Genomic DNA, 24,889 nt, shown 5'->3' on the forward strand with positions numbered 1-24,889 from the left:
TTAGATGTGTCCAACCTCCCTTCTCTTCATGGCCAGGAACTCAGTTTTAAGATTTATGGGGGTCCTCTTTGCCAAAAGGGGGTTCATTCAGGCAGCCAGGTGGGCTTAGGATTTTATTTTTAGTTTACAAAACAAATATAAAGGATGTGGGACAATGATGGAAGAACATAAGGTTGAATCATGCTGAATTTGTTGATATGGGCTCACTAAGCAGAGATTCTGGATCTAGTGTTGCAGCTCAGGGAGTCAGGAAGAGCTCTAACTATTTGCCTGATTAGCTAAAACATGGACCAGAAGCTGGCTCACTCTACGTGAGCTCAAAATACCAGACCTGTCTTTGTTCGCTGTAGAGGAAGGGATTCAAAGGCTTAGGGAGACTGGAATGTCTGAGCGGGCTCATCATTTAAGATCTGCTCACCATCACCCACCCATCCTGAGTGTCCCTGCACACCCATTCTCTTACTCCAATGCCTGGGCGGCACCACCTACCATCCACAGTCATTGAGAAGCTCAGAAAAAAAAAAAAACAGCAGAGTGGTATCTTCCTGACCAAAGCCTATGATGGTGAGCTGTAGGATTTGACCAATAATCCATGCCTGGTCCCTGCTCGGGTCGGTACCAGCATGTGGCTCTTGCCTCTGCCACTTTGAACCTGGAATCAACAAGATGAGCAACTGTGGGGAAAGACAGAGCAGGATGTCTTCCCTGGAAAAGATGGAGAGAGACAGAGACAGAGAGAGAAAGACAGAGACAGAGACAAAGACACAGAAAGATAGAGATAGAGATAGACACAGAGACAGATACAGAAAGGCAGAGACAGAGAGAGGGACAGTGAGACACAGATAGAGAGCAAAGGTAGACAGACACAGAGAAACAGAGACAGAGACAGAGAGACAGAGAAAGAGAAATTGAGAGGGGAGAGAGAAACAGAAAAACACGGAGATTGAGAGAAAAGAGAGGGAGACAGGGAGAGAGAAAGAGAGACAGAGAGAGCGCATGGCAGAGTCCTCCCTGGAGATCAGGGAAGAAAAATGCAGTGGAAAGAGCAGGAGAAGAGCGTCAGGTCCACTCCAGGATGAGGCCCTGCCTCAGTGTCCCTCAAGCCTCAAAGGGCATGACAGAGCAGACAGGGGGTCCTAGGGCTGGACCTGCCGAGCATCTCCCAGCTACCTGGGCATCACAGCCAGTAGGTGGGGGAGCCCCCTGTGGTCCTGCCTACCTCACAGGCAACTACTCCCTGAAAGGAGGGACAGAGCCCCACACTTTTGCTCCCCCAACAGGAGTCAGGACTGTGCACCAATCAGTGATGAGACGGGGAGGAGTCTCTCCCTGTCTCGCTCTGTATCTCTCTCCATCTCTCTCCCTCACACACACAGAAAGTACTTACTTTTTATAGACAAAATGTTTATGTCCCCCCAAAATTCGTATGTTGGACTCCTGACCCCCGAGGTGATGATATTTGGAGGTAGGAGCTTTGGGGGGTGATGAGACCATGAGGGTGCAGCTGCCTTGAATGGGATTAGCACCCTTATAAAAGAGGCCCCCCAGGAAGCTCCCTCACCCTCTCCGCCAGGTGAGGACGCAGCAAGAAGGCAGCTGTCTGCTACCTGGAAGCGGGTCCTCGACAGACCCCGACCATGCTGACACCCTGACCTCAGACTCCCAGCCTCCAGAACCGTGAGAAATAAATTGCAACTGTTTGTAGGCCACCCAGGCTATAGCATTCTGTTAGAGCAGCCCCAGCTGGCTAAGACAGTGCCCCCAACCCCTCACAGAGAGTTTCATGTAAATGCTCTTCTCAGCTTATTGCTTGGAGTGTCCCATCCTTAGGGCTGGGCTAGAGATGAGATTCCAGGTGCTCAGCATCCCTCCTGCCCCTGAACTTGGAGGCTGATCCTCCTTTACTTGGGATGAGGGGGGCTTCCAGGCAGCCCCACGCGACTGCACAGGGAGGGGGTAGGGTATGTCCCATGCTCGAGCAGGTGACATGAGTCTTCATACGTATTCCCCACAGCCTCTGGAGAGAGCACCAAGTAGTTTGCCTAAAACATGCCACTTTCTAACCCTGTGGCCTTGGGCAAGTCCCCTCACTTCTCAGGAATGGTTTATCCACGGGTGAGTGGAACAAGTCATAGTAGATCCTACTCAGACCTCTCGGAGACTGGGAATTTATGAAGGTCACTGACATCGGAAATGAAAGTGCTTTTGGAAATATAAGGAACAGTAAGAATTCAAAATGATCATGTGATGAATGAACGAACATGATGAATAAAACATGAGATGATTTTCTACAGTGATTGTCTCATCCGCCCCCCAACCCCCTCCCCAGCAAGTCCAAAGTGTACATTGGGGCTAAAATTAAGCATGGTGCAAAAATAAAATCTTTACCCTGGAGGATTTCCAATTTCCCCTATCATATTTCTGATTCACTGGATTGACGGCTGCTTTATAACAAGTCTTCCATTGGCTGAAACTTAGGAATTCTTTTATTTTTCTCTTATCACAGCAAATGGGATATGATCACACCTTAGCTTTCCTTTGGGCTGTGATATAATAAATTAGTAATTAATAATTGATAACATTTTTGAATATTTAATATGTACAAGGAACTATTCGGTGTTTTATGCACATTATCTTATTTAATAAGACCATGCCACGTATTATTACAGCCATAAGAGTTATCATTTGTTAAGCATTTACCTCTAACCACAGTCTCCAAGCAACACCTCATTCTGCGGACATGATGACCTCCAGCCTCAGAAAATTGTGCCCCGGAGCAAAAACCTGGGAGATGGCTTTGCTGAAATGTGAATGCAGATTTCTAATTTCAAAGCTTTCTCTCCACAATCTATTGAACCATCACATTAGCTTTCCTTCTCTTCTAAAAACCTTTTGATTTTCGATTTCTTTTGAACTGTCTTTATTATTCAAATATTTTTTCCAAATCTGTTCCTTATCTTTTCCTTTTCTTAATGATTTCTTTTGAAGCACAAGTTTTTAATCTTTGATGAAGTCCAATTTATCATGGTGTTTTCCTCTTACGAACTGTGTCATATCTAGGAAATCTTTCTAACACAAGGTCTCAAAGATTTTCTCCTAAGTTTTCTTCTAAGGCTTTTATTTCATTAACCCTTACACTTAAGTCTATGATATATCTTGAGTTACTTTTGGTATGTAGCGATGAAAGAGTCTAAGTTCATCTTCACTGGCATCTTCAGCAATGTGTTGTAATTTTCAGTATGTACTTCTTACATTTGTTTTGATAAATTTATTCCTAAGCATTTTATTCTTTTTGATGTTATTATGAGAAGTATTGTGTTCTTAGTTTCATTTTCAGATTGTACATTGTCTATACACAGAAATACAATTGATCTTTGTAAATTGATCTTGTATCCCATAACCTTGTTATATTTTTTTATTAGTCTTTCACCATTTAGTACGATTTCAGGATTTTTGTAGCTGCCTTCTATCAGGCTAAGGACGTTCCCTTCCTTTCCAAGATTATGGATCATTTTTATCATGAATGGATGTTGGATTTTGTCAAATAATTTTTCTGCACTATTGAGATGATCATGTGACTTCTGTTTTTTCTTCTAATAATATTAGTTGATTTTTGAGGGCTAAATCAGCCTTGCATTTCTAGGATAAATCCCACTTGGCCATAATGTCTGACCACTTTTAGATGCTGCTGGATTTGGTTTGCTAGTATTTTGTGGAGAATTTTTGCATCTTTATTCATAAGAAATGTTGGTTTATAGTTCCATTTTGGTTTTTTTGTGGTGTCTTTGGGTTTTGTATCTGGGCCTCATATAATGAATTGGGATGTGTTGCCCCATCTATTCTATAGAATAATCTGTGAAGGATTGTTGTTAATTCTTCTTTAAGTGTTTAGTAGAATTTACCAGTGAAGCCATCTAGGCCTGGGCTCTTCTCTGTGAGATGTTTATAAATTAATAATTCAATCTCTTTATTTGTCATAGGTCTGTTCAGATTTTTTATTTCTCTTTAAGTCAATTTAAGTAGTATATGTCTTTCTGGGAATTTATTCATTTTGCTAAGTTGTTGAATTTCTTGGCATAAAGTTATTTTGAATATACCCTTATAATGCTCTAATTTCTGAAATGTAATGCCTCCTTTTTCATTACGAATTTTAGTGATCCGTTCCTTCTCCCTCTTTTTCAAATTAATATAAAGTTTTGCCAATTTTGTTGATCTTTTCATAGAACCAACTTTTGGATTCGTTGATTTTCTCTATTTTTCTGTTTCTGTGTCATTGATTTGAGCTCTAATATTTATTATTTAGTTTGCTCTTCTTTTTGAAGATTCTCAGGGTAAACTCCTAGATTATTGATTTGGGATTTTTATTCTTTTCTAATATTTCTTTGTTATTTTTACTAAATTTTTAAGTCCTTTTTTGGCAGTTGCTCTGAGGATTACATTATGAATCTTAACTTAAAAGAATTTTAACTTATTGCAATAGTATAGAGAAACTTTGCTTCACCATAGCTATCTTCTCTCCCCCATCCTTTGTGCTATAATTGTCATGTAAATTACAACTTTGTACACCGTAAGCCTATGACACGATTTTGTAATTATTGTTTTATGCAATTGTCATTTAAAATCAGGGAAAGAAAAAAATTTTAAAATACATGTTTATGCTGCCTTTTATATTTACCTAAGTAATAACCTTTGCCAGTTTCCTTATTTCTTCATGTGGATCTGAGTTATGGCCTATTGTCCTTTCTTTTCTGTCTAAGGGACTCCCATTAATATTTCTTATAAGGCATGTCTTCTGGCAATGAATTCTCTCAGTCTTTGTTTATCTGGAAATGTCTTTATTTCTCCTTCATTTTTTGAAAGATAGTTTAGCTGGATATAGAATTCTGAGTTGACAGTCTTTTTCTTTTAACATTTTTAATATGTCATTCCATTGTCTTCTTACCTTCATGGTTTCTGATGAGAAATCAGATGTTAATCTTATTGATAAGTCATTTTTCTCTTGCTGATTTAAAGATTTTCTCTTTGACTTTGACTTTCTTCAGTTTGATTATGATGTGTCTAGATGTGGATCTCTTTTAATCTATGTTGAATTTTTTGGATGAGGAAGTATATGTTTTTCATCAAAAAGGGAAGCTTTCTGGAACTTCCATTATGCATATGTTGGTACACTTGATGGCGTCCCATAGATCTCTGACACTGTTCATTTTCCTTCATTCTTTTTCCTTCTCTTCCTCAGACTGGATAATCTGTATTGATCTATCTTCAAATGCACTAATTCTTTCTTCTTCCAGATCAAATTTATTCTTAAGTCCCTCTAGCAAATTTTTCATTTCAGTTATTATACTTTACAACTCCAGAATTTCTATTGAGTTCTTTATTATTTCTATTTCTTTATTGATAGTCATTATTTAGTGACACATAGTTTTTATGCTTTCCTTTAACTCTTTAAACATAGTTTCCTTTAGTCCTTTGAAAATATGTATAACAGCTGATTCAAAGTCATTGTGTACAAAGTCCAACATCTAAGTCCGTTAGAACACTTTTTATTGGCTGCTTTTTACTTTTCCTGTGCATGGTCCATACATTCCTGGAGTTTATGTCTTACTTCTTTTTGTTGAAAACTGGGCATTTTAGATAATATATTGTAACAACTCTGGTCAGATCATCCCCCTCCCAGAATTTGTTGCTGTTCTTGTTGCTGCTTATTTTAGTGACTTTACAGAATTAATTCTGTAGATTCTGTATTCCCTGCAATATGTGACAATTGAGTTCTCTTCTAGAGTCTTTTTAAGTTCTTATTTTTATTTTTAAGCCTGGATTCCTAGGAGTCACCCTTAGATCATGTAATTTAGTGGCCAACCAAATATCCATCAGAAGATGTTCTTCAATGCCTTGAGCCAACCTTTGCCAAGTGTATTTGTTTGTAAAAATGCACCCTGAAATTTAAGGCAGTTTACAAGACAGCATTGGCTTTCATTTCCTGCCTGCACAGGACCTTGATGTCAGCCAGATGAGGTCTTCTAACTTTCCAGATCCTTCCCGGGCATGTACACAGCCTTGCGCATGCCCAGGAGTAAGTATGTCACAGCTTTGAGAAGCTCCCTGTAGTCAACTAGCTCTCAAGGTCTTCATTTTAAATTTTTGGCCAGGCTTTTTTTGCCCCAGCTGAAATCACAACAGCTGCAATATTATGGCAAATTGCTATTGTTTTCTGTAATAGGATAGAGCTTTTTTTTCAGAGCCAAACTCTGAGTCAAATCAAGGAGAGACTACACCATGGGAGAGATTTTCCAGGTTGCTTCTAGTTCAGTTGAACTATTGGCTCTATTCTGAGGATGGAACTGTTAACAGACTTCCTAAAACAGTCATTCTCTACTGTTGGTTGTGAGGCTGCCAGCTGTGTGTGTGTGCATGTGTGTGTGCACATGTGTGTGAGTGTGTGTTTGTGTGGCTACCATGCTTGTGCCACTGAGCTGGGGAGGAAGGACAGATGGGAACAGCCTCAAGTTAAACCACCACATACCCTGCTGTTCTTAATGAGGTTCAGTAGCTTTTTTCTTGAATGGATGCTTTTTAGTTTGTTCAGTACCTTTGGGTAATTTCCAGCATTCTAAAATTACTATTTTTTGTTGTTTTGCCATTATTTTTGTTACTTTTATGGGAGAGCAGTTTCCCAAAATCCACTATTCCAAAAGTCAGTCCTTCTCAATAGCTTTTTATTTTTAAGCTGCCTTGAAACCTTTTAGGGAGCAGGTGGGATACAAAGCATGAAAGGAATATAATAGTCATCCTGTAAGACTTAACAAAACCATCCTTTTAAAAAATTGTCAATATTTTAGAGGGTTTTCAAAGCATTAAGGATAGAGCTTTATAAACTACATCTTCAGCCTGCACTATTCTATTTTAAATTGTCCTCATTTTCTCAACAGAACTTAATATGGCATTCAAGATAAAATACACTTCCAAACAAGTAGGAGACTTTTGTCTGTGACCCTGACTCAAAGGGACCACTTAAAACCTCATCAATGTGTTACTATTTTAAGATTTCCTACAGTGTGACCAAAGCAAATGCTTATAAACAAAAAATCTGCCAACCAATGTAACCGCAAGTGCAACCACTGATAAATCATGTCTGATTAAAGCAAGAGGATGAAAAATCTTAGCACACCTGTGTCTAGGAAGCCACTCTTTCCAATGAACACCTTGGTGAAACAGACTCTACATTTCCTTTCACAGACTATAAAAAAATTAAAGTCTGGAAACAGCTGATAACAGGGCTCTTGCTGCTCATATAATTCAGTTATTATGATCGGCAATTCTGGATATTTCCAAGATGATGGATACATGTGGTGCTCACAAAGCTTGCTGTTTGGTTTTGAGAATTTATAAGGGGTGACAGCCCAAGTGAACAATTTGCACATGTCTGGGACCAACATCCAGCAGACATTGACCCTCTGTTGCTCTTTAGAGTAATGATTGGAAGTGTTATTAGGGTCTTAGGATATTGTTAACAGAGAGAAAATTGGGTATCACCAAAGATAAAGAGGAACTGGAACCTAAAATTTAACCAGCCAACAGGAAATCAGAGTCAGACCCAACCAACATTTATCAAACATGCTCTCATCTGCGCTGCTTCATTAATTCCAAGGTTCAGGACACTCAGGAACCTAACTGCTGTGGGTGCGTCAGGGCATGATCCACTCTCAGCCCAGTCTGACCTTCTCCCGCTATGCTGAGACTGTCTGCATTTCAGCTGTGCTTTTATTGAGCCCGAAGAGCACTTATCCTTGAAAGTCCAAGCTCCTCTGCAGGGTCCTCCTGCTTCCTGGCTGCCTTTTTGGCTCCTGTGTTGTTGGACTTCAGCTCTGATTCCCTAACATTCCAAGACCTCTGTTTGTTTATCCATTTATACAAACATTTACCAAGTACTCGTATGTACTGCGCACTGAGAATACAAAAATAAGAGCGTGGCAAGGGCAGTTCAGCAGGTATTACAGAAAATATGAATTTTAGGTTTCATTCAAAATCCATATCTAGTTTCTCCCTTGAATCTAAATTCCCAAGTTATGAAAACTCCATTCAGCCAACATTTCTTCACACCTGCCCCATCGCTGGCTCTGCCCAGCCCTGACATTCACCCCCAGCCCAGTCCACACAGGGAGCTCAACATACGCGCACGACTAGAGGGGAAATGGCGTAAAGCGGCTCCAGGCTGAGGGACCAGGTGGATTTGGTTATGAGGCTAGTGTGCTGCTTTAGCACTAGATGTGGCAGGAGGCTTGGGGGCTGCAGGATTCACTTATAATCCCAAATGTCTACATCCAAGTCCCTAAAAACACACAGAGGCATACACACACATACAATGCACACACAGAAACACAGAGACATGCATGTGTGTGGACACAGACACACAGATGCACATGAACATGCACACACACAGAAACACAGAGATACACACCATGTACATACATCAACACTGGTGCACACATACACACATACATACATGCACATACACACTCAGACACACACTCAGACACACTCAGACACACACAGAGAACCACAAAGACATGCACACATGCATACACACTCACAGATACAGAAACATACATGCACACAATAAAAACCTAAAATCCCTTGATGCCTTCCCTACAAGGTCCGAGGGAACAGCAAACAGACATTAGTCCTTCCTAGGAGGTTTTGGGTCAGAACACTTAGCTCAGCAGTGTGAGCTAAGGGGACACTTGTCTGCAGGGGACACTTGTCTGAGCACAGATGCAAAAGACGAACAACCAAATAGGATGGGTGGTCCCCTTCCTCTTGCCCCACAGCCTCTGTGGGCTTTCTGCATGTTTCTACTCCAGTGACAAGGGCCTGTCCAAGAAAAGCAAACAGCTGGAGAGTAACAGCAGAAAGATTGCCCCTATCTAAAGCAGAGGGTGGACACCACCCCCTGGGCCCTTGAACTGGAGGACACAGGTAGGTAGCTCTGGCCCGGGGGCAGCAGCCCTTCACCGCGTCGACCGGCCTGTGCAGTCTGGTCCTGTCTGTCCTCACCCTTTGCAGAGGCCTAAGGGTGCCTGAGCGACCAGCACCTCAGGGTCTTTGCCCAGGCTGTGCCCCCGCTGGCATGCCCTCCACCTTCTTAGGCGGTCTGGCCATCAATGTCACCTCCTCAGAACAGCACCTTGGACATTTTGGATATTATGTCACGTAGACTCTGGGTCCTCCTAAAGAATGCCAACTCTTTTATTTTACAGGCGGCCATGCCAGGCAATCACTCTCCTCGCCTCCTTCGGGCGGCGGCTCTGATCTCTGTTCGGTCTGCGAAGCCTTTGCTCCGCCCCACATGTGCAGCTTGGGCGTGAGCCTGGACTCGTGTGGGGCCCTGCATAGAACTAGGAGACCCTCCTGTCGGGACCCAGCCCTCGGCCTGCGGTGGCTCCTTTTCCCACTTTTGCTGAGCAGAGGAAGGGTTTCCCTCAGAGCCAGGGCTGCTCACACCCGCCCAGCCAAGAAGCTCCACGACTCACGCAAAGCAGGGGCAGAAAAGAAAACCGACCGTCCACATTCACGGGAGCACCGGGCCCTTTCCTCCTTCCTCCGGCCACACAGATGTGGTTTCTGTCGAGTCTTGGCCTCCCCTGCCGCCACTGCACATTTCTGCAACCGGGGCTGGCCCTTGGGTCCAGACTGGGAGAAAAAAGAAAAAACCACAGAGAACTAACTCACCCCGTGGGTCCCTTCTCCAAGTTTTCATTCCTCCACAGTCACCGGCTTCGTTTACTCCTGCAAGTCTTCAAGTGATCGTCCTTTTATTTTGTGCGGCAGTTTCTGTCGCAGTCAGCAGGAGAGAGGGACTGGGGTGGGCCTCGCCAACTTGGGCAGACCAGGAGCCCCCGTGAGTGGTCATTTGGTCAGTCTCCGTGGTGACTCACAGTGGCTGGGTGGACGATGAGGGAAGGAGCTCGCTGCTCTCAACAGAAGACAAAGCCGGCACCCGCTGGGGCCACACAGGGCTCTGAAGGCCACAGGGGGCTGAAAGACACAAACCACAGGACACGCTGCTCAGGAGGCTCCCTGCTCCCTCCCGTCCTGCTCCCCCAGCTCCCCTCACCGCATGGACCCCAGCTCACACAGAGCAGGGCACCCACCTGCCCTCCATTCCAGGGTCCCAGGTACCTCCAGACCCCTTGGGGTCTCCTGCTGCCTTCTGAGTTTTCCTCTGAGGACTTCCAATTCCTTCCCCACCCCCTCCTGCCCTAGTAGCTTCTTTTTTCCTCCAAAGGCTTGGCCCTCTGGTCACTCACCACCAGGGGTCACCAGGGTCCACTTTTGCCTCATGCCGGCCCTGATAACCGTTTCCCCAGCAACAACCAAAGAGGACATCTGAGGCCATAGGAGTAAAATCCTTTCCCCGGCACTGCAGTTGATCAGAGACAGGAAGCTCCCTTCCCTCCACTGCTCAGCACTTCAGGCCCCGTGTGGTCCCTCCTGTCAACTCCCCACCCTGTCCATGGCTGGCCTCCACCCTCACATTACCACCCACCTCCTCAGGGACACTGCTTCCTGACCTCCCCAGCCCTCCCTAAGGCCGCCCTCTACACACCCTCTGCTCACACATCCCTTGAACAGGCTCTACTCCTCGCAGCCCCTCTCGAGCCCCTGGGCGTAGTCTGATCCCCAAGGTCCCCTCCCTGCTCAAGGTCGTTGGTGCTGTTCTCTCTTCAAACCTGTCCACGTGGTCTGGCCTCTCCACTCTCCTCTCAGCGCAAGCCCCTCTTCCCTGGGCATCCCACCTAGGTGCAGGGGGACCCCCCCAAGAGCCCAGGTGAGGCTGCTGAGCACAAGCCCTGGCTCCCCTGAGGATCCCACCTAGGTGCAGGGGGACCCCCCCAAGAGCCCAGGTGAGGCTGCTGAGCACAAGCCCTGGCTCCCCTGAGGTGGGATTCACTGCCACGTCCTGGGTTGTTAACACTGCCACTGCGGCATGTGTTACCTTACTAGGCGCTGTGTTTAAGGACAAATCTTAGGGCCGGGCGCGGTGGCTCACGCCTGTAATCCTAGCTCTCTGGGAGGCCAAGGCGGGCGGATTGTTTGAGCTCAGGAGTTCGAAACCAGCCTGAGCAAGAGCGAGACCTCGTCTCTACTAAAATTAGAAAGAAATTAATTGGACAACTAAAAATATATAGAAAAAATTAGCCGGGCATGGTGGCGCATGCCTGTAGTCCCAGCTACTCGGGAGGCTGAGGCAGGAGGATCGCTCGAGCCCAGGAGTTTGGGGTTGCTGTGAGCTAGGATGACGCCACGGCACTCTAGCCAGAGCAACAGAGTGAGACTCTGTCTCAATAAAAAAAAAAAGGACAAATCTTAGAAAGAAAGGTAAGAGAAGGGGTAAAAAGTAGAAACCAACAAGCTTAGAGTGAAGAGTATTAATTTTTCCTGGAAGCAAGACGCAGGAGGAATTACGCCGCGCTGGGACTGCGCTCCTGTCTCCTCCTGCACGCAGCTTGCTGCTGCGCCACCGCGCTCCCCTTAACCGCTTAGGGACAGTCTCATTCGATAGTTTTTACTCTGATAGTTTGCATATTTCTGGAAACTGCAGCTGACATAATGAGATAAATGCGTTTCAGTGAGGGGGAGGAGAGCTTCTCTCTCTCTTAACTCCGAGCCAGGTAGAAGCGGAGACTTCCTTTCCTAACTGAAAAACTCTTAAATGGAGTGTTTTCTATATTTTACAAATTTTTTTAAAAAACAACAAGCTATTAGGAAACTGAGGAAAGTTTTGTTTTAAATAAAATAGATACAACAATAGAACAAATAATATTTGAATCTACCGAGCAACTGCTGAGGGCAGGTGCCCCCCAGAGGACAAGACAGGAGTTGACGGAGAGCTCCAGGCCCCACCCGCCCCTGCCCTGCCTAGTGGGGGCATCTCACCCTTTGATGTGATTATCATTCCCTACATAGTCCAGGAATTTTTAAGAAATAATTTCGTATAAATTTTGAAATAATATTGACTAACACCCAACTAGACCCCCTCCTCCATAAGCTTTTATATTTAATTAAGTAGTTCACAGGCCTATATGAGAACATGACTTCAAGATTTTGAAATTCCCTTCTTAAAAGATAGAAATAACAAAAATATCTTGACTTCTAAAAATATAAATAAAAGAACTATTGACTTTACATTTTTTGTGCGTGAAAGGAAATATTCTTGTGAAGATCACAGAAATAAAATATTTTTCCAGCAGTGCTTGGACCATATCTTCTTAAGAATAGAAAACAGGGTATAAATGGGGGGGGGGGCAATCTGAGAAGGAGTTGAACTGTGCACTACACAAAAACGTCGTCCGGTTTCCAGTCCCCACTAGAAATAGAGTGGAATAGAAGCTGACACGTTCTTCCTCTCCTGGCGCCTGTGTCTCGGGGGCTGACGCCCACCCCCTCGCTCAGCGGGTGTGAACTCCCTCCTCTGGGCACAGCCACTGGCTCAGGGATGACATGTAGCCCAGCCGTGGCAATAGGCGCAACTCCCAGGCATCTGAGGAGGTTCTCAGGAAAGAGAACCCACTGCATGGGGGTGGCATAAATGGCAGACTGTGTCTCTCTCTCTTGAGACACTGGAGGCCACCTCGCTGCAGGAAGGGAGAGTCAGCCAGGCCAGCAGGCCAGACTAGTTAGTCCCTGTGGTGTTCCCAGCAGCAAGATACAGTGAGGCCTGAAGTTTGCATTACAGCGAGAGGCTGTTCCTCACAGGCCGAAACCCCCTCAGAGCCTGTTTATGGCGGGACATACTGCAAGTGAATTTTTCCAGAAGCCTCAAAGTTAGACAAGGGTGGGAGGACAGAGAAATGTGAAACAACAATGGGGAAAACATAAAGAATAAGGCTGAAAATCTCAAATGCAGGAGATCTGTTACAAATCTAATTTCGATTGTTTTGACTGCCTTGGGTACAACGAACGCACTGCTGGAAGGATCGGAGCTCCTTGCTGAGCACCTTGAATGGTGCAAGAGCGTAAGGGATGACTGGCAAGGACAGATGTCGGCAGTGGCACCTCAGGCCCTGCATCAGCACCGTGCGGGCACTGCTGCCCATGGCAGAGGGGCCTCGTTCTAAACCTGGTGCCCACAGGAAGACTGGCGCGTCTCCACCCCAAGGACTCAGCCCACCAGTGTTACGTGCTGCCCCTGCGTGAGTGCACCTGGGCTCACAACGCAGGAAGTCCTGTCCTGGGCTCCATCCCATCACGGGAGCAGAGCCCCACGGGGCGGCCGAGGCGGCGAAGTTGAGCACAGGACGGCAGACCAGTTAGGGTGGGAAAGCAGCAGATTTGCACCTGTCAGACTGTCATGAGGGAGAGCCTTCTTTCTGACGGAGAGCTGGTCTGTCCAGGAGAATAACTTGTCTCAAAGAAGGGGACACCCAGAGCCAGCTGAAGGAGACCCGAGGAGGTGGACACAGCCCGAGACAACTCTGTGATTACCTAAAGGGTTCAGAAAGGAGGCAGGTCACTCAAATGTTGCCCTTCAGGACACCCAAGCCTTGAAAATATCCGCCAAGAAGGGTGTGTGGCGGAACATGCCAGGTGTGGCCCGGCCTCGAGCAGGGGCTTGTCCCAGGACCAGCTGACAGCTCTCCAGGCCACCCTGGCCTCTGAAAGGCCAGGAGCCGAGTCACCCACTACAGTGACCTCCTAGGTCACGCAAGGCCCGGCAGCAAAGGAACCGACCCCCACACCTCTCCAGGGCCTTGATGTCCCTGTCGCTGCCGCCACTTGAGAGGCCACAGTAACCCGGGGCAGAACTCCCCCTCCAGTAACAATAATTTCTTAAGGGCAGCAACGCTGCTTTTACTTCTTTCCAAATACATAAGCAAATTGATTTTTACTCTGTGAGATCTTGAACTTTGTTACTGAATTTGTAAACACATAAAGAGAAATGCTTGAGACTTACCTTGAAATGTACACTCTGTCCATCACATAGGGAAAAAAAGAGATGTTGAAACATAAAGATGTGGATTTACACCCTGACACTCACTGGCTGTGACACCAGAGTCTCTCTGAGCCTCAGTTCGCTGCCGACCTTGAGTGGAGAGTCACATGAATAAATGGAAGTTCCTGTGAGTCACGTAAAAAACTATGGAGATGACGCTGTTATTACTGCTGCTGGTAAAACCTATAACATCAGCTGTACTTTATTAGAATAATGACTATGATTTTCATAAAATTTTATAAGATTTATAATAGTTATTGTAAACTATTCAAGGAATGCGGAAAAGCACAAAGAGAGAAAATGGTTTTATCACACAATGTGTTACAGACTGAATGTTTGTGGCCCCCAAAATTCATATGTTGAAGCTCCAGCCATAATGTGCCTGTATGTGGAAACAGGGCCTTTAAAGAAATAATTAAGATGAGACAAGGTCGCCCTGGTCCAACAGAACCAGCACCCTTATAAAGAGAGACACCAGTGAGCCTGCGCTCTAGGTCTCCCCACCATGCGAGGACACAGTGAAAACGCAGCCACCTGCAAGCCGGGAGCTGATGCGGACGGCACCTCCATCTTGGATCTCCAGCCCCCAGAACTGTAAGAAATAAATGTCTGGGGTTTTTTGTTGTTTTTTGGGGTTTTCTTTGCAGGGACTTTATTTTAGTGGCTTTTCAGGCCCCCAAAGAGTCTCTTTTGATGGGGCTGTCACCCAGTCGACCGTCTTCACTGTGGAGCCCTAATCCCTTGATTCTGTTTTGTAGATCGCAAAGATTCCTTCAGATCTCTTTTCCATTCCTTCATATTAAGTTCCACGTTCTGAAAGTACATCTGTCTCTCTCTAATGCTTGGAGGTGGCATATTCTGGTCTCCTACACTGTGTTCAAAACAGGTTGTTTCTCCTTCCCCGTTGTCATTAATGCTTTCATTATCTTCTTATTCCTCTTAGCACGGTCAGGGCATAACATACTGTCTTGTAGTCCCTGGGATGGGACATGGCAGGCTGGTGACAGGAAGAGAGAAATCATCCTCCCGGGAGTGGCAGGCACCCAGGCCTGACCCGCACAAAACTGCAGGCGAACCCAGCCCTTCGTGTCTGCTGAGAAAGCTTCGCCATGGACGACACCCCACCTGACGCCAGAGGCTTGTGTCAGAAAGGCCTCAGCAGAAGCAGGAATGGAACATGAATTCACAGCCGTAGGCTGAGCAGCTCTTGCAGTAATCCTTCCCCATGATGCCAGTGAAGATTGCCGAGGTGACGATACCACTTCAACCATATTAGTCTCTTCTGCTTTCTCATTCATCGGCAACTTTCCTGCAGCCTTGCTCTCTTGGTCCCTGTCTTGTGTTTCCTTGAATATGGCCATAATCTGGCCTCCTTTGATGTTTCAGGAATATCATGTTTCTGCTCAGGATAAGCATGCTGCTGAAGCCTCAGAAAACTTCTATTTTTCTTGCCGTCGGTACTGAAATTGACTTGTTGGCACCAGTTCCGCAAAGTGTCTCGACAAACATCATTAATGGGAGGCAAAACGGTTGGCAAGGGAAGAATTGGTGCTTTACATCCAGCTTTCGGGAAAGCTTTGAATTATTCATTTGTCGGAGGTAGATGGACTTGATAGTGTTTCCCAGGCTTGTTCGGTTTGACATCAGAAGTTGAAGAAACAGTTGATTCCAGTTGTTCCGTATTTGATTCGTCTCTAACTGGAACCGGTGTCCAAATCACACTTTCCTTGTCATCTGTTTCCTCCTCAGAGAAATCCTTCTTGCTGCTTTTGTGATTTGAGTCTGACATTTTCAGCAACACCTAGGGGGAGGCAAAGCCAGCAATGTTCAGGATATGTGCAGTTTATTTCTTTTAATCTGAAATATCTGTGTTTAAGCCACACATTTGTGGCATTTCTTACAGCAGACTGAGCTTACTAACACACGTGGAAGTTACCATGATTTTCCAGCATCTATCACCACATACCTTCATAGATGCACAGAAGGAAGTATAGAGATACAATGTTACAAAAGTAGAAATACTACATAGACACAGCTAGAAGCTAGAAGGTAGGCAGATGAGTAGATAGATAGATGCTAGAGTGAATTTTATTAGGATAGAGTCATCCTAAACATACTAACTTTAATTTTAAATTTTTTGATTGAAATTACTTGAAATATATTTTTTTAAAAACTGAGGTAAAACCATTAAATGCTAAGTCTCAGATAAATATTTATTCACCGGAAGAGATCATTTAGAATTCTAAAAGATTTTTTCAATACACAAAACATTAAGAATTAGGAGCCACAAGAATATTAGCACTTACTTCACCTAATTCCACCTCCCGTTTACCCAGAAATTTTGAAAATTTTATATTTTGTCCTGCTTTATGGCATTTATAGTCAATTCAGTAACAAAAATATCCATATACAGAATTATATTTCTATGTATCCAACATACTCTTCCGGTTCTTTTGTCCTTTTCTACATTCTCTGTTTTTATTTATCTTTTGTTGGTTGGATTTCACTATTGCATTTTTTCAGGAAAGATTTACAGAAGATTTCTTCCCTGATATTTGCTCACTTGAGTATGTCTGTCTGTGGCCTTAGTATTTGAAAGAAAGATTGGCTGGGTATAAAATTCCTGGGTCACGTTTTCCTTCCCTCAGAACCTTCTGGATGCTGCTCCACTGATCACTGAACTCCACCTCTTCACTCACCTTTAGGTCCATTGAATTTCCTCACAGGATCTTTTTTTAAGAAAGTACTCAGTGGTTGTATATTTTTTGAGATTTTTAAGAATGTCTACTATTGCTTTGCTATCTAATAACAATTTTACTGGGTTTGCTATCTTAGGATACTAGTTTAATTGCTCTAGGTGATTGCTCAATTGTCTTTTCTCATTGAATATTACTAAGGAGAATGTGGTCAGCCTGATTTTTTTTTTCTCTTTGTATATAAATTGCATTTTCTTCCTCAAAACCTAAATAAATTTTCTTTTCTCTTAAAGTTCAATAATTTAACCAAAATATGCCCACTTAGTAATGTGTCCACTTAATAATGAATTTGTTTAGAGTATTTCATAGTTGTGCATCTTCAATATATAAGTTCAAGTTTCCTTAATTTGAAGAATTTTTCCTATTACATTTTTGGAAACACTTTCTGTTCATTGATTGGATTTTCTAATTAAGGTTCATAAATTTTAAATTTTATTTATATTGGATCATCTATGTCTACCTATCAAATCTGTTATGGTTTTCAAATGACTTTAATATCTCTCTATAACTCCTGTGTGTTCACAGTGATCATTTCAAGCCTTTCCTCTAGAAGAGTTGATTAAATTTTAGCTGTGTATATTCTGTTCCTAGTCTATTTTTTAGTGATATGCAGGCACATTTTTTGGCACTCAGTTGATATTATGTGCGCTAACATTTCCCATCTGTCTTGTTCTGCTAGGCTTTATTGGATTTCCTGGGTTCTGCAGCCTTCTTAGTGGAGATGGCACTAAATGTCACACTGTTACTCAGGGCAGTATCGGTTCCACGGTGGATTCCTGTTCAGGCATTTTCCTTAACTCAGTGTGCCGTCCCCGAAAATGTCAAACCCTGGTAATTTTCTTGCCTCTGCTAAGATCTGAAGACACCACGGGGGCAGGTAAGAGCTCCCACACTTGCAGCTTCTCTCTAGGCCGTACATCCCCCCGGTGGCCACTTCTCCCAAGACTGGAGAAATTCCTGAGAACCATTAGGACTTTGTTGACTGTTCTCCTTTTCCCAGTATGGCCTCTGAAGAGTTCTGAAGGAGTGAGATGCTGCCTGAGAATCTTCTATTGCTTTCCTTGGCTGCTCTTCTTGAATGCTATGGCATGAATTTATAACTCTTTATTTGATAATGGAAATTTTGCTAGGTTTTTTTTTTACTGTTTATTAATTTCATCAGGAATTAAAGAAGGGAAATTCTAAGGTCTAGCTTTATTCCACCTGCCTTACCAAGAAGTCTCTCTAATTTATTTTTTAATAAGCAATAGATTTAATCTCAGAGGAAATTAGCAGAATATAGGAGGAACAAATGTTAACCCAATAAATCCTGGACCACTTTCTCTTCCTTTTGGTGCTGATGGGGGAGCCAAGAAGATAAATGAGAAAACCATCATTACAGAAGTAACAATGGTAAGACTGAAGAGAAAAGAAGAGGTGTCACACACTCACTGCTCAGTTCCATGGTGTGAGCCATCCAGTAACAACTGCAGGTAGGATTCAAGGCATCGAACATGAATGTTGATTTGGGGCATGGGGCAGAACCATCCCTTTTCAAGCCAGTCAAAGAGCACCCACAATATGGGTGTGTGAAAGGTGTCAGAATCAAAATGGAGTCACATGTGTTTAAAAACAAACAAACAAAAACGCCTCTGACAAACAGACCTGGGGAAGGCTGCGAAGACAGTGTTCTCACACTTGCATGCCTGATAAAACTATCACAAAGGACTCTGCAAAAACCACAACCTGGCACAAAGGCCATCAGACCCTTACATAGAAAACAGTTCTGCAAGGACATCTGCCCAGCAATTGCCTGTCCCACCTCAGACTGGCATCACCCTTGTTATTGATCCTTGTAGCCAGGGATAATTATTTCTAAACAATTAGGTAATCCTCCTCATTTTGCCTTTAAATACCTTTGTCTTCCTTTACCTCCCTGAATCCATATGTAGTTTACTACAGCATATGTATTCTCATTGCAATGCCTTATTCCCAAATAAACATCATTTTCTTTTAGAGAGCCTCTCGCTGTCATTTAGGCTGACAGAACCAAAGACAAATTATTGGAAACATGCAGGAGAGACAAGTTTTAGAAGTGCCTATTCAGTGTACTGTTTCATACTCACATGCAATTTACTGCTGTGGACTAACTGGGTCCGGACCAGCCGTGCTGAAAGTCTTTGGCATGGCACCATCCCAGCTCCTAAGTGCTTTGAACTGAGTAGCCCATGGTCAGAGAATGGCCTGAGGACATTCTCCCTCCTCCAGTAGGGCACACACTTTCCACGCATGCAGAATGCCCCCCAAACTCAGCCAGGTCTTACTGTCACATTGGGACTCTGCCTTCGAAGTCCAGGTAAAAGGCTGTCTCCTCAGAAGACATTCCCAAAACCTCCTATTGAGATGGCCACACCCTCTCCATGCTTCTAGAACATGCACCTGCGCCCCCTCAGAAGCAGGAGATGGTCAGGCCAGGAGAAGGATGAGGTGGGGACAGGAGAAGGTCTTTGGCTGAAAGGTTAGAGGTTTCCCAGTGGCTACGAATGACAGCTAAGTTAGAGGGACAGTGTCAGGGTGGACACCTACCCAGCAGCATCCTGAGTTGACATTCAAACTCCTTAGAAAGAAGAGCCTTCCCTCCAAAACAAGTTTAATTCACTTTAAGAAAGGATACAGTTCAGGAAACAACAGCGTACACAGCAACAGGGAGCAGACGTGTGCGTCCCAGGCACAACCTCCGATGTCCCCAAATCCCTCTGCACCTGAGATGCACCTGAGATGCACCTGGTCTCTAGATGGAGGCCAGGGGAGTGTGTCTTAGCTATGCGAAGCTATCAGCTGGAGGGCCCTGCAGCCTTTCTACCGTGCAAGTGACATAACCCTTCAAGGGTCCCTGCACAGCCCTCACCCTCAAGTCCAGCCACCCCTCATCGGTGCTTGTTATCCACCATGAGATTCAGGGCCGTGGTCTGAGAAAACTGGCTGGATTCTTGTTCATCTTAAGTGTGGCCTCCCCTATAAGTTCATTGAGTTAATATTGCAGGAGGGATTCCAGGATGGGTCAAAGGCCCAGACAGCAGTGGGCAACTCTTCCCTCCAGGGAGACATGAAGGTGCTGGTGTGGAAGCCCTAGCCCAAGTCTCCAGTGATAACGTTGCGGTGACAGGTGTAGGAGCTGCAGCCACTGCAAAGCTCGGCTCGGTAGGTCAGACTTGTTCTGACTAAGGTTCTCAAAAGTAGATGCAGCGCTTCTCTGCCACAGGGAAGGAAGAAATTTAGTCTCCTGTGTGTAGCTGGTAGCTCCAATGCCAGTTTGTAATGGTCCAGTTTGCTTCAGGGAATTTGGTTCATTACCTCCTACAAAAATAGCAGAAATCGTGAGGTGGAACATAGAAAGAGAGGACCCCAAACAGAAAGCAGAGCTTGTCCCTGCCTGAGGATTTCCTCCTGGGAGTGTGGGCTCAGCAAGAGGCTGAGCTGTCTTCTCTCCGGCTCCCGCTGCCGCCCCACTTCCTGCCTCAGGTGTGGTGGTCCTGCGTGGCCGGCCCACGCTGTGGGCTGAGGGAGGAGCTCTCAGGCCAGGACCAGAGCCTGAGCCCCAGCCCAGCCCCAGCACCAGCCGTCGCCCCGGCCTGCCCGCTGCACCCTGCAGATCCGAGTCAGCTCCTCGCCCTGGCTCGGGGCTGCCAGGTGACCAAACGGGGGACTGAGATCCCCCGACTGTGACCAAAGGCAGATTTTAGGGGTCCGCAGCCCTTGGACAGGGTGGAAAGGATTTGGAAGGGGTCCGACCTGGAATGCTAATCGACACACAGCATCCCTCACCAAGAAAGCCCTCCCCGAGGCACGCCGGCCCAGCGGCAGCTGCACCCCACTCACATTCTGGGCAAGCTCCTTAGGAGCCCCCCACGGAGAAGCCTCTCTCCACACCCTCCTCCAACTCCTATCAGCGGCCACTCCCTTCCAGGGAGGCAGGACAGTCCCCACTGGGACAACCACAATAAGTAGAAAGTTCTTTCAACATGGAGTTGTTCTTACATGGCAATATTCCAACTTTTAAATGTTGAAATTGGTAGGTCATTATTGATAAATAGTGTGAAAATGATTTGTAGCTTTTGTTTTCCTCTTGACAGTAGTTCTCGGTAAACCTGAACATCTTGGAATGTCAGAATCTAGCACGTACATATATCTGCACAAATACAATGTGCTCTTTTGCTCTATTGATTGATGTGTTTATTTGTGATCACTCCTGTTACCCGCGACCTGTCCTTCCAGACAGCCCCTAAGGATTCCCACCCTCGCTGACCCAGGAAAACACAGAGCGTGTGAAGGCACTTCCAGCCTTCAGATTTTCTAGTTTTGAGAGAGACAAGCATTTGAGTAGCAAGATCTGGAATCTTTTGGATATCAAAAGACAAGGGTTTGTAACTCTCAGGCTTTCCCGCTCCTGGTGCCCAGGTGGAGAGGGGCAGGCCAGCCTGGAGGAGGAGGGCAGGGGTGGTGGGTGGAGCAGAACGTCAGGTTTTCGGATGTCCTCAGCCCCTAGTGCAGGCTGAGAGCTGACAGCACAGTGCGTACATGTGGGCCAAGCTGCCTCAGCCTGGCCTCGGGGGAGGAAGGAGCAGGCAGAGGGAAGACAGAGAAGGAGGGTGCGACCCCCAAAGAAAGACCAAGGCAGGTGGGACAACAACATCTCCACAGATGCTGCGTGGCTGGGAGGCACGCTCTGGAAAGATGTACACCACACATACATGCGCACACACCACAAGCACACGTGTGCACATGCATGCAGTACACACACATTCACAAGAGCATGTGCACACACATACACACACCATACATGGGCATAAACACACATATACACATCCTCACATACAGACACATGCATACACCACACAGGTGCAGTGCAGACACTCACTCTCACACATGCACGCACACCTCACCCCTGAACTCAGAGGTCCCCTGAGCAGAGGAAAGGGGACACCCTGCATAGGTTGATGTTAAGACAAAAGCTCAGAAGATACAGACAACAAGGACAGACCCTTCCCCACGTGCCTGGGTGAGTCCACTCCCCACGCGTGTCTGAGGAGCCCGGCCTGGCAGTGTGATGCCTACAGGACACTGTGACCAAGCTGCTCCTGTCCCCACCCTGCAGACCAGCAGCTCCTCCCTCTCCCCCCCGCTCAGGTTCCCCACGCAGACTCCCAGCCTCTGGGCTGTCCTACTCCCTCGGGTGTGAAATGGCAGGCAATCAGCTCTGCCCCTTGCCACTTACAGCGCAGAGGCTTCGACAACGGGGAGGGCGACAGCAGATGCAGACACAACTCAGTAGCTCAAGGCAGGACAGAGAACGGCTGCCTGCATGAGGCCGGGGTCCCCATGGGGGATGGGGATGCTGTGAGCCCAGGTGACAAGGGGGCAGGTAGTGAGGAGACACATGCATTCTACTTGGGACAAAGAATTTCAGGTGCCCACAAGACATCTAGTGGCCATGTCCAGGGAGCAGCTGGGGCTGCATGGCCTTTGACTTGGGAGGAGCAGGTCTTGGAGGTCACACCGTCCAGGCTGCCTCCCCTCTCCCCGAAGCCCTGGCCTGGTCAGACTCAGTGGGACAGGAAGCTGCGCTCTGGGGAGGAAGAGCCTTTTGTGAGCACTCAGACACCCCCTGAAAGCTGTGTGGGAGCACTTCACCAGGGAGAGTGGGGCATCTTCATGGTCGGCCCTGGGCCCTGTCCTCCCTGCCACACCCTCTTGGGCATACAGGGTCCTCAGGTGGGCTGAGGCCAGGAGCCCACGCCGGCTCCTCAGGCCGGGGGCTTCCCAGCACTGGCCAGGTGGAGAAAGTGACTCTTGGAGAAGCTATGTGGCAAAGTGGGTCCCAGGGCTCCCAAGTGACCAGGCGCTTTGAACACCTCATCCACGCATCCAGTCTGGCACGTAGGGCGGGCAGCAGAGCTAGAGCCCAGACATGCCCTGAAGGCCCCCAGGGAGAGGAAAGCGGGTCAGCCTGGGCGGTGGGGTCCCCATGAGAAGCCTGCCTGCAGTCCAGGGAGCATGCGTGGATGAGGAGAAGGGGCTTCCAGAGCCTTATATCCCGACAGCTCAACAGAGGCAGGCTGGACCCAGAGCGTTTGGTCAGAAGAAAGGGAAAGAGCTCCTCCTAGTCTCCCAGAGGGCCGAGGTCCCGCCCTTCTCTGCCCAATTCCTGAGGACACCGAGCTGTGGGGCGGGGGCCTGGATGTGCATGCCAGCTTCCTTCCCAGCCCCGGCCCCAGCTCACACTCCAGCCTGAGCCTCCAGATGCCACCTGATCACTGGCACCCGGCACCCTAACCCGGCCAGCGCCATGGGAGGAAACCCTTTTGTGGTCAGGTTCAGGACCATCCTCACAGGCAGCCACAGGCCAGCTTGGACACACTCTAACCAAACTCTTCCAGTGGGGGGAGTCGGCAGGGTATTTCCAGGGGATAAGGAGTCTCACTAGAGCAAGAAGAACATGATCCATTTTTATCAGACTTATTTGCTGTTTGGGTGCTTTGGTTTTCCAGCACATCAAGTAACACACCAATCTTCATGGCCAGCTGAGACACCTCAGCTTCCTCAGGAAATGGGCTCCCTGCAGACATTCCCATTGCACTGGTCTCTGCTCCATATCAGTGAATATACTAGGCTGCGCTGTAGGATGGAGGATCATTCAATCAGCAGATTTTAATGAGCACCTACTAGAAGCCAGTCTGTTCTAGGCACTGGTGTTACCCTAGAAAACGAAGTTCTCTGCCCTCTCAGAAATTACTTTCCAATGAACATTAAAATGTCTTTAAGCAGGGGTTAGAAAAATGGCGGATTAGGGGTGACCTCCTGGCTCTCTGCTCCCAGAGTGGGAGGTGAAGAACACGGACACCCACATGCGAGTGAGGCGCTCCCCTGCAGGATCAGCTTCGTGAAACTACAGAGAAGCAACGATGGACAAGCAGTGCTGCGGAAAAAATAAGGTGAACTGGAAAAGCGCTTGCAAATTACCAGAGAGTGCGGGACAAAGGAGAAGGGCAGCACGGGATGGCCGCGCCTGGCGGCGGGCTGGCCTGGGCAGTGCGATCTGACTCACAGGAAGACGACTCTTCCTCTACCAAACCCCACTCCCACGCAGGCAGGGAAGTGCCAGAGGTCAGTGAGAAGTGGTAGCACAGACCGACAAGCGGTGGGGAAATGAGACAGGAGTGGGGTCCATTTGGAACGCGCCGGAGCGCGGCGCTGGGTCGGCATCAGAGGGGAGGGACCGGCCCAAGCACTCGCTCCCCAGATCGGAGGCCGCCCGAGCCCACAGGGGAGAGTTTGGAGGCAGCTTCTTGCCACAGGAGACCGCCAGGACTAGATCGGGGGAGTGGAACTCCATAAAAGAGGCTCTGCCCGTGGAAATCGCTGAAAGTTTGGCAGGCACTGGGAGGGACACAGCACAGAGTCCTCCCGCGGATCGGTCCAGAGTCGCCGTGTGCAAGGCGGGCGGCCAGCTCGGCGGGCGGCCCTGGGAAGCAGCTCTGGGAGTCGGCAACGGTGGACCCCGGCTCCGGATGCCCTCCCGGTGCAGTCGGCTTCAGCGCTGACTAGCAGGGGGCGGGCAGCCACAATTTGGGGACCCCAAAGCCTGCGACCGTGGGGACTTGTTGCCCGGGCATCTGCCTGAGTCATAGCCACTGCCTCTGCAGCAGAGCTGGTCGCGCCCTGCAAGGAGGAGAGAGGAGGAGAGTAGCGCGCGCAGCCACTTTTTCTCCCAAATCTGCGGACAGTCTGTCACAGCCGCAGACTCAAGCCCCGCCTCCGAAAGGGCGGAAAAGGGAGAAAGAGCGATATTTCTGCCGAGTTTCCAGGCGGTCTCCAGGCTCCCTGTTCCATTCCGTCGCTGGCGCTGTCTGCAAAGGTGACGGGGAACTGAGGGTGAACTGAGGGAGACCGCTTGTAGAACTGTGATCCGGGACACATAAGAACCCCCTCTGCCAGGCGACCAAAGGGCCGGCCTGCACCACTAGGTGGAGTAAAGGGGCCGTTTTTTTTTTCTTTTTTTTTTCTTTTTTTTGACAGAGTCACACAGAGTCGCCTGGGGTTGAGAGAGATTGCTTATAGAACTGTCATCCAGGACACATAAATCCCCCTCTGCCAGGCGACC

This window comes from Propithecus coquereli, unplaced genomic scaffold (genome assembly GCF_000956105.1).
Source record: "Propithecus coquereli isolate 6110/MARCELLA unplaced genomic scaffold, Pcoq_1.0 Scaffold252, whole genome shotgun sequence".
NCBI lineage: Eukaryota > Metazoa > Chordata > Mammalia > Primates > Indriidae > Propithecus > Propithecus coquereli.